We start from the raw sequence: 14021 nt of genomic DNA, 5'->3' as shown, positions 1-14021 counted from the left end.
ATAGAGGGAGAGGGGATATCTGCAGTATTATTAATTAATTAAGAAACAACTTGTCCATCTTGTCTAAAACACAATTTAATTTCATTTCCTTTTTGGCTGTGCTTTCTCCATACAAATTGTCTCAAAAGATTGTGAGTCTTTTTGGTTCTTGTGGAAAAGACAAGACATACATTAAATACATTAAATAAGAACATACTTAGCCCTATTTAGATAAAGCAAAACAATCTTACCCCAGTTTTTAAACTCACTGGATGACCTTCGGTTAGTCACACTTTGTCAGCTTGACCTACATCAGCTAGCTGTTGTGATTTCCTACTGTAATTATGGGTTCTGTTAATATAGGAATTGGATCTAGTCTGTTGACATGGATATACTTATGCAATATTTTTAAAAATAGCTAGGGATATACTTGTGCAGTACACAGGTGCACCCCCTCCATACATGCAATCTTTGCTCTGTACCTATTCTGATTCGGCTAGTCTGATATGGAGCAACACAGTACCACTATTAATCAGGGAAGTGCCATCATGTTCAAATAAGTATGCAAATCGTGCTTTGTACAGTTCACTGAGGCCTGGACAAAAATAATGCCTTATTAATTTGAATAGAAAACTGCTATGGATGTTAAGATGAATCTCAGTAGGGCTTATTATCTACAAGTGGTTTAGGATAATAGCACAAATCTAGTAGTTTGCTTGATACACCACTGATGGATTATTCTGATTACAGTATAACCCTTCAGTAAATAATTTAACAGGATTGACATTTTAAAATGCCAAAAGAAGCATTGTAAAAATATCAATCTATACTGGAATTCTTGATCTAAAATTCTGGATTCATAAACCATGGGGATTGACTAAAAAGAGTCCTACTGTTATTGAAATTATTAGATATGCTATTTTGCAATTGGGCTTATCTATTTAAATTCATATGCTTGAAAATATATTCCTAAATAGTAATCCCACCTGAAAAAGCAAGTATACAAAATAGAACTTCCAAAGATCCATACGCTGCTGCTCTGCAATATTTCTTAGAGCTACTAATATATTAAGAGGCCAAAGCTTATTGTAATCTATTACGAGTCTGTGAAAGAAGTTGTATACACTGTAGTCTTTATGGACTAAGTCCAACTGCTAGTTTATAGTTATCAACAAGAATAATTTAATTTAACTAATATGGCATATTGAATGTTCATTCAATATGCCATATTAGCTAAATTAAATTACTCTTGATGATAACTATAAACTAGTAGTTGGACTTAGTCCATAAAGATATTGACTGAATATTCATTTTTAGTTGGGATGAATAATTGCATTTATCTCTTATCAGTGCAAACATACTTCAATATTGGCTGGAATCCTATTGGTAACATACATGCACTTTATGTATATGTATGTCCCTTTATAGCCATAGAGCTCTTCAGTGCACAATACCATTCCTCTCTCCACAAGCTTGCAGCAAAAAGCAGGTATGAGCTTTACCTGCCATTTGATAGACAAGGTGGGAAGTGGTACTTTAATGGCTGGTGGAGGATGCATAGCTGCTAGGAAAGATCTAATGGGAACGGTTAGAACATTAGCAAGTTTTTCTTGCCATTTCCTAAAAATCTAATGATTCACAAAATGAGAAAATTAATGTGTATTACCAAGGGCCATTCACTGAGCTTTCCAACCAATGGCAGATTTGATTCAGTGTTTACGGGCAACCAAGTACAGCACTGTGGAAATGACAAACCTCTTAATTCTAGAATATAGACCACTGAAGTTCAAGAGTAGAAGACAACACAGGAAAGATTTAGGTAGATACAACAAGGCTTCTAAGACTTCTGTTTCACATTCCTCTTCCCCTGAACTTGCTGCATGCCACTATTGAATGTCAGAGGACCTTTGGAATTGATCTTCAGTAGAATATAAAGAGATGTGATACAAAGATGAAAGCTGATGATACCTTCAACATGGTATGGATGATGATACACATCAAGTCTCAAGTCAAAGCACCTTGGAGTCCCTTCCTTAATAATTAGTTTGATATCTCTACATACTTACAAGACACAAGGTGAGCTGTGAGATTTCCATCCAACGAGTTATTCCTGTAAATCCGTAATAAACCTTTAGGTCTATTCAAACAATGAGCGGAGCAATGGTAAACAGCTATGACTCATTCAAATCCAGGCAATAGCTACTTGGCAAGATCAAGGAAGATATTCTCCTTCAATTGTTTTTGTGGGTTTTCAGAGTTTTCACTCTGAAAATTTTGTAGTTTTCAGAGCCCAGTTTTCAGAGTTTTGTGGGTTTTCATGCTTAGAAAGCTCCCATTTAAAATTAAGTCTGAGCTTCTACCTCACAGTCTATATTTTTATAATTGTACAAATCAGTAGCTACATTAGAGAAATGCAAATAAACATTTTTAGCAGGGCTGTAGCCAAGGGGGTGAGGGGAGTAAGGGGTTCAGCCACCCCTGAAAATTTTCAGGTTTTTTAAAAAAAACGGTTTACTCATGAATATTAACTGGTTAACCAAATCTCCACGCTAAATTTATGAGAAGCAAAAATTAAATGAGTTCCTCCAGAACTGCAAGCACTATTTCAAGCAATTTTTGACAATTTATTCAGTCATTACTTGCAGCAATAGTGGAAGCAACCAAGTTGGTCCACCTGCAACTGGTAGGCAAGGCCTAAGGCATGGGAGTAATTCGAAGCCCCCCCTGAAGGAGACCAGAAAATTGATTTAATTACATCTATATAAAATATATAATGAACCATACTATTTAAATTATTTTATGTTATGAAACTACTTCTCATGATTCGCTAAAAGATTCCCCCCCCCCCCCCGATTTTTTTTCTGGCTATGGTCTTGCTTCTTAGGACTACATGCTACAAACCGGGGGTGGGGGGGTGGGGGAGTGAAGGGAACCATCTTGCCTCATTCCCTGTCATTTTCCCCTTTCTTCTGGGATGGCCAGTCCTCCCATGACCTTGCTGCATTGTCCATCTTTCCCTTGCTTTCTCCTGCTTTTCTCCCTCTGGAGTTGGGTGTTAACCATGGGTTTAGGGCTCTGTTTCCATATGCTGTGGAAACAGAGCCCCACAGAGTCCCACTGGAAGTGTTATCATGTCATGTGATGGTCTCTGTGTAGAATGGGAAAATTCTACATATGATGAGGTCCTTAGTGAACTGCAAAGACGTACAACATTAAGCACTTCTGATGCATATTGTTGTGTTCCAAGACTTCCCAGCCAGTGTCCTGATGCACATCAGGGAGTTCCCCAATGGGCATCACTGCAAATTACACATTGAACTGTAGTGTGTTGGTCACTTCTTTGGCTATCATTGTGCAATGGACACCCATATGTCCTAACATCACAGCATTCCCTCTATGGATATTGCAAAACAATTCAATTCAGTTTTATATACTTGAAATGTCCTTTATAAAGATCCCTAGAACTGCATAACTGGGAATTAAGAGTGTACCCACTTTTAAGAAAGCAGAAAAATCTATATGAGAAGTTTAATAATGGCTAGTTACTAAATGAAAATGTAGCAACCTCTGGGGACCCAGAGGTTGAGAACCACTGAAGTAGACTAGCCTTAAACTTATTCCATTGTAATTTTTTTTTGTTTCTGTTTAACTTTAGCTGTCAAAATTCAGTGCAGAAAAAAGTTTTTACAATTTTAGAAGTTGAAAATAGATTGCTGTGGATAATGAATACCTGTGGGACAAACTTCATCCTGAGTGAGTTGTGTGTTAGATTTATCAACAAACGGTTTCATGGATTTGTGAATATATTAACACCCTAATGTTTTACAAGCAGGTGAAGTGCTATCTTATTTTTTTTATGAAAAAACATGGCAAATTATCATGAAACGCCTATTCCAAATTCTAGCTTTTTAATATAGAAAACACTACTTTTTACTAGCACCTTATTTGTTATTGTTGTGCCTCTGAATTCTGAACACTGTGCCTTACTACTTCTTCTTTTTTTTTTTACAATGCTTTGATAACTGTGGTACCTTTAAATTTTGGTTAAGAGAATGCAGGGTCCACTTCTGTGCCTTGTATTTCTGGGCAAAATCAAGTGTAGGTGTTGCTATTTTAGGACCAAATTTGCAGCTGTGATCTAGACTTATCATACTGATAATAAATTAAGGGTAGTCTCAATGATAGTGGGTCACCTGCAACTAAAGTCTGGATCCAGCCTGATAGTTTCAATTATACCCAAAAGATGAGAAGTTCCCTACATTCTCAGTAGCTTGATTATTTTCCTTCATAAAACTGCAAAATAAACAGGCAGAAGTGATATATGTTATACTGTCTAGAATAGCTATTGAATCGCAAAAGTGACATTGAATCTTGCACATCATTCCCTTACTCAGTCCTGATGAAATCGACAACACCTACATTCCAAAGCTCCCATCTTTCACATCCAATCTATGTTCCAAGCTAATATAATCATTGAAGATAAAGGGACTAACTGATAAAAAGTCTCCAGCCGTGAAAATTAGAAAGGTGGCTTCTGGTTCTTCTTTAGTTCTTGGATTTCTCTCCTTTAAAATAAAACCACACCTGATACCTTATTTCAGAGAATTGTGATAAGACTTGTAAAATCCCAGAGTTCAGATTGCCTGGAAAAATGTGGAGGTGAATAACAAAATATAGTTACAGATTCACTTTTCTGAATTGTCCAGGGACATTCAAGGAAATAGGGTAATAAACCCTTCAGGTGAATTCAAATACTTTGTACATTCTAACGGAAGTATGAAAATCCACTTCATTTGGGACTTTGGGCCATGAAAGATTTTATCATTGTCTCAGTCCACTTAGTGTTCCATTTCTTGAAATCTGCATTAAACATTAGAATTTGGGTGGGTGACTGGGACACAAGGAAGTAACATTAGGCAGAACCAAATGCACACTGAATTGTGATGTGCAGATTTTTAGGCCCATGACAAAGCTGATCTATGCTTTTTAAAGTGCACAGCCAAATCTCATGGTCCAAATTATAATCTGTTATAAAAGAATGTTAAATGGTGTGTGGATAGGATTTTTGTGAGCAGGTTCTTTTCTACTTCTCAGTTATTTTTAAGTATTTATTTAGAAAGTAGTTTTTTAGGGGGTGATGGGGTTGTTAAAAAAATGCAATATGTTACACAGTCCTAGGTGGAAGAATGCCAAAGTCCTGTATTGATTGGGCCAGTTAGCACCACACGAAGGATTTATTTATATAGAGAAATTAGTGGGTAGGAATTTTAAGGCATCATCTCATGCTCTACTGTCACATAATTTGCTTTGCACACCATCAAAGTTACCCTCTGAACATGGACGCTAAGCAGAGTAGTTTTGGTTAGTGTTTGAATGGAAGCCTGCCATTAAATCCCGCTGGCTATTTTCAGAGGAAGGAAACAACAAAATCATTTTTGTGTGTATCATAAGCAACTTGAGAAACTGCAGATCACATCTGGTGTGAGAGAATTGGCTGTCTGCAAGGATGTTGCCCAGGGGACACCCAGATGTTTAATGTTTTACCATCCCTGTGGGAGGCTTCTCTCATGTCCCCGCATGGGGAGCTGGAGCTGACAGAGGGAGCTCAACCCACTGTCCCCAGAGTCTAACCGCTGACCTATTGGTCAGCAGTCCTGCCAGCACAAGGGTTTAACCCACTGCACCACCAGAGACTGGATCTATACTGCCATATAACTCAGATTATCAAAGCAGTTCATCCAGATTATCTTTTTTAAACTGGATTATATGAGTCTACACTGCCATATGATCCTGTTCAAAGCAGATAATCTGCAGTTTATATTGCAGTGTGAATGTGGCCCGAGTGTTCCTTCCCTAAGAAAACCCTATGAAATTCATGGAGGTCACCATAAGACAACAGGTGACTTGAAGGCATATACTTTCAAACATATATACACATAACCTTCTGTCCACGTCTGAGCTAGGGTCTCTGGGAATAGATCCTTGAAAAGACAGAGAATATCCTTACCCAAAGAAAGCTGTATGTCCTGCCCACCCTCATGCTTTATTTATTTATTTCATGAAGTTACTACTACACTTAACTCTGGCTGTATTCTGATTTTATAATGTCTGTTTTAAAGATTCAGGAAAGCCTAATCATTGACCCCAATACAAATATGATTAAGTAGCAAAGGCCTTAGAGTGTTTCTACATGCCTTATTTCTTGAAGGGTTACCTGCACACATCCCCCAATGTGTGGATAACTACAGTATATATGGGAAAGGGAATTTTTTTAGCCAGGATGCAATGGTAGTGATCCTGATGAAGGAGTGCCTGCACCCATAGCAACTGCTTAGCTGGCTTGCTGGAGATCTACTTGCTTCTTAAGCACTTTTGCAGTACCTATTCTCTTTCCTTTACCGTACGCTGTATGGATTAATGTGGTGACCTACTATGAATATGTTTTTCTTAAAATGTTTTGGTATAAATCAGGTGATGTTAAAATGGTGCCTTATGCCTCTGCTTCTGTAATTTTCTAAATGCCTCACTATTCATTTTATGTGCTACATCAGATACTATTTTGTTTTAAAATTGTGCAATTCAGAAATTTTGATTATCTTTGCCAGCTCTACTCTTTTAAAGTGTGCAACAACAAATGTAAAGAATGATATCAGAATAGCTTTCTACCTTTTTCAAGACATCTCCTACAGCTGTATCAAATCTGAACCACAGTGTCAGATATATGTTGCAGAAGAGAAGTAATCTAATCATATCTCTAGTTGTACCTGCACTATGGGCTTGTTACACTGAATCTGATAGGTGTTCACTACAAAGTTATCTGTCTTGTTATATGATAATTCACTAATTTTGGCTGTACAACGTGAAATGGAGGAAATTTTGACTGTCACATGGTGGAGCAGGGAAACATGTGGAACAGGAATGTGAGAAGCAACCCATATGGACTGCATTATATAAAGAGGACCCAATTTAGGACTGATGATGGCTTATGTTCACACAGTCTTGGCAAATTAGGAACAGCACTGAGTCCAAATTGTATGTAAACCTGAGTCTATGGTTTTGCTCAGGAAATGTTCAGGATTTGCAGTTTTGAGCCCACCCCTGTGTACCAATATACCTCAGCCACTGCTAAATGCAAACCAGGATTCATTCATTCTGTGCTGGCACTATGTTTGTAAATTTTGTGGACTGCTACATAATTTATCCAGGTCACACGTGAATATGCATCCAGATGGAACATGTATCTGTGAGTCATTTCCACTAACCTTCAAGAATTTAAATCAGTTAAACTGAATTCATACATGCTATTTATTATTATGGGTCATTTGCAGCTAAATGCTATAGATTAATTTAATACACTCTATTTTTCAAATTGTGAGTGACCCACATCACAAGTACAAGATGGCTTTTTATATGCTGTGTGTGTTTAAAGAATTGTAGTCTGTTACCCTTTCACACTAGTCTGTGACTATGAATGTTTTGCAATGTTCTTTTTGTCAGAACTGTGACTCAGGCTTTGAATTATACTGTCTTAGTTGCTGGAGGTATACGTTTGGTTCATGCTTTCAAATACTTGCCAGAGTAGTTTTGTATTTTATTTTTGTGAATAAAATGTCTACTGTTGAAATTGTATTAAATGACATTTTGTACCCTTTCTTTGTGTGGGATCTCTGTTTATCTTTTTAAGCAGCTGGGGAGTTACAAAAATGGAATGACTGTCTGACTGCCACAATAAGAGGCAAGGAGTGTATTAGCAAAAGAGACCGAAATTTGTATTCACGTGATAGTGTGCTGGAACATATTTATCCATAAGGCAGTTAACGAGAGTAAAACCCACAATTGTGAAGGCATCCAAAAATCGAATAAGAGTAAATACATAAAACAGAAAACTATTAGAATATCATCAACTGAAGCTGCGGTGGTGCAATGGGTTAAACCCTTATGCTGGCTGAACTGCTGACCTGAAGGTTGGCAGTTAAATTCCGCGAGATGGGCTGAGCTCTGGTCTATCAGCTCCAGCTTCCCATGTGGGGACATGAGAGAAACCTCCCACAGGATGGTAACACATCCAGATGTCCCCTGGGCAACGTCTCTGCAGACAGCCAATTCTCTTACACCAGAGCGACTTAGTTTCTCAAGTTGCTTCTGACACGATTTTTTAAAAAAAACAAACAAACCCGAAACTACATGTAAAACACAGATTAAAATAGGTGACCAGTTTCAGAGATGATGATATCCCAAATTATTTCATTTACACCATTAATTCCTGAGCTTCATATCAATTTCATTTCAAAGCCTACAACAGTATTGTAAAGTGTGTATAAACTAGTCTTTCTTATTTATACATGTACTTTAGACCCAGACCTTATCTATATTTGGCTCATTAATTTGTTTATGGTTAATGTATTTATGCAGCCATAATCAGGGAGGTGGAAGATTGTTCCTTCAGGCCATACAAGAATGTTAAGTATCAATCCCCCATTTTCCAGATAACATGGAGAAGAAATCCACAAACAATAGAGATATTATACTCACATTCCCTATATTGGGTGGATATGACTGGAAAAGTTATGCAACTAATTGTTAAACAGTCCATCCCAGAGCAGTTTATGCTTGTTGTGCGATTATAATTGTTGTTTAATTATTGATGTTTTAATTGTTTTGGATTTTAATGCTACACACACACATATATGGGGTATCAGATTGTTGAGTCCCCTTTGGGGTGAGAAGGGAACGGTACAAGTGCGATAAATAAATAAATATCCCATAGTGTCATAAATGTAGACGGCCCTTTCCATTCAGTCATATCATGAACATTTTGTAGATGTACTGATACTACATACATGGTACTAGTTGATATAGATGAAGTAGAATCTGACCTTGGAGCTTTACTATTTTGTGGCCTTGGAGCTTTAACTAAATCACAACATAGAAATATGCATGCTTTCAACCATCATGCAATTAGCAACCTTGAAACCTTATTTCCCATTGCTTTGGGATCAGAGGATACAAATAGTGCCTCTGTCCATCTGATTTCAATGAGACTGCATCATCCACCAGACAAAAACACTCCAGACTAGCTTCTGCAAGGGCATTAAGGCATGCTAACATATGCACAGTTCTCTAGTATGATGCCTCACTATTGATCCCTACACTCCAGCATTAGGTGCAAGCAACAATCTGGCTAGCACATTGCTCGCTGTATACATAGTTCCCAGTGGATGACTTGCACATTCACGTTAGGCACCATTTTATAAAAATCTCCCCTCCATACAGCTAGAAATGGGAGATACCTGAGAAAACCAGGATTGTTCTGTTGGCTATTGCAACAAAGTATGAATTCTGTGAATGGACCAAAAGGGTGTTTATTCAGTAATTCTGGACAGAAGAACCTCAGTTTCTTCCCAAACTCTTTTTCGATTTTGATTTATTCAAACATGGGGTAGTAATTGAGTAGGTTGAATTGTGCTAGACAGTAATTTGTCAAATCAGTGGTTCTTGATAGTTAATCAATTCTGGCAATAGATACTTTCGTAAACAACAGCAAGGTAGCTGCTGATCTAGCGCATAAAATCAGTGACTTATGAATGCCCCAATAGAGTCAGTTTTGTCAAGAACACATGCCTTCACACATCCATAGTCTAGGTAAAGGCAAAGGTTATCCCCTGATATTAAGTCCAGTCATGTCTGACTCTGGGCATTGGTGCTAATTTCCATTTCTAAGCCAAAAAGCCAGCGTTGTCTGTAGACACCCTTCAACGTCATGTGGCCGGCATGACTGCATGGAGTTACCTTCCCGTCTATTGATCTCACATTTGCATGTTTTCGAACTGCTAGGTTGGCAGGAGCTGGGGCTAATAGCAGGAGCTCACATTGCTCCCTGGATTCGAACCTGTGGTCTTTTGGTCAACAAGTTCAGCAGCTCAGTGCTTTTTTAACCCATTGTGCCACTGGGGACATCCATAGTCTAACAAAGCTTATTTATAAGATCATCAAGGGGAACATCCATGATGTAGGTGATCTAACAGCCTGAAATGTTCCTCAAGAATTCCTCTTGAACCATTTTGAAAAACGTATAAATATTTCACATTGAAAGGGACTGTAGCATCATCTGGCTCAAACTCCTTCTATGGACTTCCCTGGCTATAGGATGGGAGTGCCCTCCCATCTTCATGCCATTGGGTGAATGTAACTTGATACTCATGCTGGGCATGGGGCTTCACTGATTTATGCTTGTTTGATGTGCTGCTATGTGGCTCCATATAGCACTGCAAAGTGAAGGAATTCCCAAACATTGCTGGCCACTAGGGGTGTGTAAATATTCGTTTTAAAATTGTAAGTCGTATCTAATTTGTAATTTTTGTATATACAAACAGATATTAAGAAACGCCAGGTTGGGGAGGGGGGTATGTGTGCGACCATGCAAAAACTTAAGAATTAAAATTCACCCAATACTTTTTTGTTTGAATTCAGTAATGTTCAGAAGTCAGTTTCACTTTCAGCGCAAGCGAGTTGAAGCCAAAAAGGTTACCATTCCTCTTTAAATTAAGAATAGATAAGCTACCTCTCATCATTAGGAGAGGCAAGCAGCCGGGCAGGATGAGCTGAGTGAGCTGGTTAAGAGACTGAGAGAGCACAGAATGCTGGGAAATGTAGTTTAGGAAGGTGAAGAGTCCTATGGCAGAGAATTCAAATTCTCTAAACTACATTTCACAGAATTCTGCTCAGCATCAGAAAGCCCCAATTAAGATATGGGAGAGATTTGTCCCTCCTAGCAGCAGCCAAAGTTCCAATAAACTGTTGAATCTGCAAAGAAGAGGACTTCAGTACTGGTAAGTAAATCTGTGCTGGGCTGAGAAGAAATCCCTAAATTGAAGTTCTAACAGTGGTAAATGTGTTCTATAATTGTAGTAAGTTTCTTGCCAATAGCTCTAACAATGAGGAAGAAAGGAGCCCCTGACGTTTCCCCATTGGCGCAATAACTTAAGGAAAAGTAATAAAAAAGTAGTTAACTAATTGTAGTTATGATACGGACCCCATCCACTTTTGGAAACACTTTAGAAAATATTTTCTCCCCATCTCCTAATTTCTTAATGAGTATTGAAACTTTTTTCATTGATTGCAGAGGCCTATTAACCATGCTTCCAAAAGCAATTCAAGTCCTGCATTCACCTGTTTCTCTACTTGGTATCCTTACAGACACAGCACCCTTCTCCTGTATGAAGGTTGTGGTTTTGCCATGCTACAGGCTGAGGTGTATGACAGGTTGCACCTTCCATACAGGTAGAAGGTAACCAGTGGCAAAAGTGCTTCTGCAAAATGGCCATCCTAGCACTTTTTAAAGCATACTAATGAAGGAGGTGCATTTAAAAATCAAAACTTTGAAGATACTTTAAGAAGTCATTTCTCACAGGAATATTTTAAAAAATTCCAAAGTAGTTCATTGGAAGATTAACACTTTGTTTTCTTGATAACTTCTGATGTTTTCAAAAATTAGTGAGAGCAACCATTTAGTTACTTTAAAATTTACTTGTTAAAATAACTGAATGGTTACTTTCACTAATTTTTGAAAACATCAGAAGTTCACAAACTGCTGGTATATCTAATTATGCCAGCATGTTATTAGCTATGAAGGCAACTAAATCAGTTACAATTACAGTGGGAAAACAGTGAAGTTTTTTTCGTGTCAGGAGCGATTTGAGAAACTGCAAGTCACTTTTGGTGTGAGAGAATTGGCTGTCTGCAAGTACGTGGCCCAGGGGACGCAGGGATGTTTTGATGTTTTACCATCCTTGTAGGAGGCTTCTCTCATGTCCCCGCATGGGGAGCTGGAGCTGACAGAGGGAGCTCATCCATGCTCTCTCCAGATTTGAACCTCCGACCTATCGGTCTTCAGTCCTGTTTGCACAAGGGTTTAACCCATTGCTCCATTGGGGGCTCCAACAGTGAAATTATCCCTTCTGACTGAGCATCAGCAAAGTTTGAGGTTGGAGCTCAATCATGAAAAAAAAATTGTAGATCTCTTCTCCCCCTCCCTCACTTCTATTGTGACACTAGCCTGCCATCTAGTGGACTCTAACATGTTTGAATTTCTATTTGCCTTCAATGAGGTAGCAAAAACCATAATAATAATAATAATAATAATAATAAGAAGAAGAAGAAGAAGAAGAAGAAGAAGAAGAAGAGGCACAACCCTGTTGCTCAGATGATTCATTGGAACTTGTGCCACAAATACCATCTGCCTGCGACAAAGAACTGGTGGGATCACAAGCCAAAAAAGGTTACAGAGAATGAACATGCCAAACTAGGACTTCCGGATTCAGACAGACAGAGTTTTGGAGCATAATACTCCTGACCTCACAATTGTGTTAAAAAACAAAATATGGATCATTGATGTTGCAGTCCCAGGTGACAGCAGGATTGCAGAGAAACAATTGGAAAAGCTGACACAATATGAGGATTTTAAAATCGAACTGCAAAGACTCTGGCACAAACCAGTAAAGGTGGTCCCAGTGGCGATCGGCACACTGGGTGCAGTGCCTAAAGACCTTGGCCTGCACTTAAACAAAATCAGCGCTGACAAAATTGACATCTGCCAGCTGCAGAAGGCCACCTTACTGGGATCTGCACACATTATTCACCAATACATCACACAGTCCTAGACACTTGGGAAGTGTCCAATGTGTGATCCAATTCAACAGCCAGCAGAGTGTCTGCTGTGGACTCATCTTGTTGTATTTAATAATAATAATAACAACAACTACCTGCCTCTCCTCACGTCTCAAGGCAGGTTACAACATTGTTACAACACATAATCAAACACGTAATCATTTAACAACACTCTGTAGAATACATATATTAAAACATATTAAAGACATTAGAATTAGGATTTTAAGAAATACTCCCCAGAAAGGCAGAATACTGATGTACAAAGCTTTGCAGCATTTCTGTGACTGTAAAACTGTATGTATTGCTAGCTGGGAGTTGTAACTGTGTCCTGTTTACCTGGCTTTAAGATTCAGTTTCCAATTCTACATTTTTCTTTACAGACATGCATATAATCATCTTGCTTGGCTTGTTAGAGTTAAAAAAAGGTAAGTAGTGATGTCTTTTTCACTGAGGTCATAAACATGCCAACTTGCATGACTTTTGACTGCAGGCGGAGTTCATATGCCAGAGTCTTCCTCCACAGCCATAAAATATTTTTAATTCCTACATATAGGAAATAGCATGTTAGAGAGTTGATCCCAACTCTGATAGACTAGCTTTCAAGCTTTATATATATGGAGCACTTTGGTGCCTGTATAGAATTGGTGGGTGGGGGTGGGGTGGGCATGTGAGTTTTAAATTCAATTTTGTGTATTTATTATACTTTCACTGAATTTTAATCAAAATCCACACAGTACTATTTAATTGTGTTTTTTTAAAATTTTTGTATTCACTTAGTTTTAAACTGTGATCAGAGTGTGTGATCGTTAGCCACCTGGAGTTCCCAAGGGGAGAAAAGCTGGATATAAATAAAGTATGAAAATAAATAAATAAAATAAGCAAAGCACTCCAGAAAAAAAGCATAGGGAGAATGTGGAAGTACTTCATCAGTGTTGCAGATGGACGATGAAAGCGACAGCTGCCCTGGCGGCCAGAAAAAGTTAAATAGCCTCTGTGTATGTCTGTATATGTTGTATGTCAAAATTGGCATTGAATGTTTGCCATATGTGTGTACACTGTAATCCACCCTGAGCCCCCTGCGGGGTGAGAAGGGCGGAATATAAATGCTGGAAATAAATAAATAAATAAATACATTTGTGGCTGAAAATGTTTGTGAACCCCTGGAATAGAGAAATGGGATTATCATTCAGGGAAAGCCAGGCTTTACATTTGAAAAGCAACATAATGTCCTAAATGCTGAAATTAATCCTGACCAAAGTAGGTCCAGAATGAGTGGGATTTACCTACGTGTTGATTCAACAGTCAATAGTTGAATAGTTCTACTCCAATTAGGACTATCCAGCAGCATCCTAGCCTATATGTTATTGTTGCATACC

This window comes from Anolis sagrei, chromosome 4, assembly GCF_037176765.1.
Source record: "Anolis sagrei isolate rAnoSag1 chromosome 4, rAnoSag1.mat, whole genome shotgun sequence".
Lineage (NCBI taxonomy): Eukaryota > Metazoa > Chordata > Lepidosauria > Squamata > Dactyloidae > Anolis > Anolis sagrei.
The sequence above is the reverse complement of the archived record's forward strand: the minus strand, read 5'-3'. Positions refer to the sequence as shown.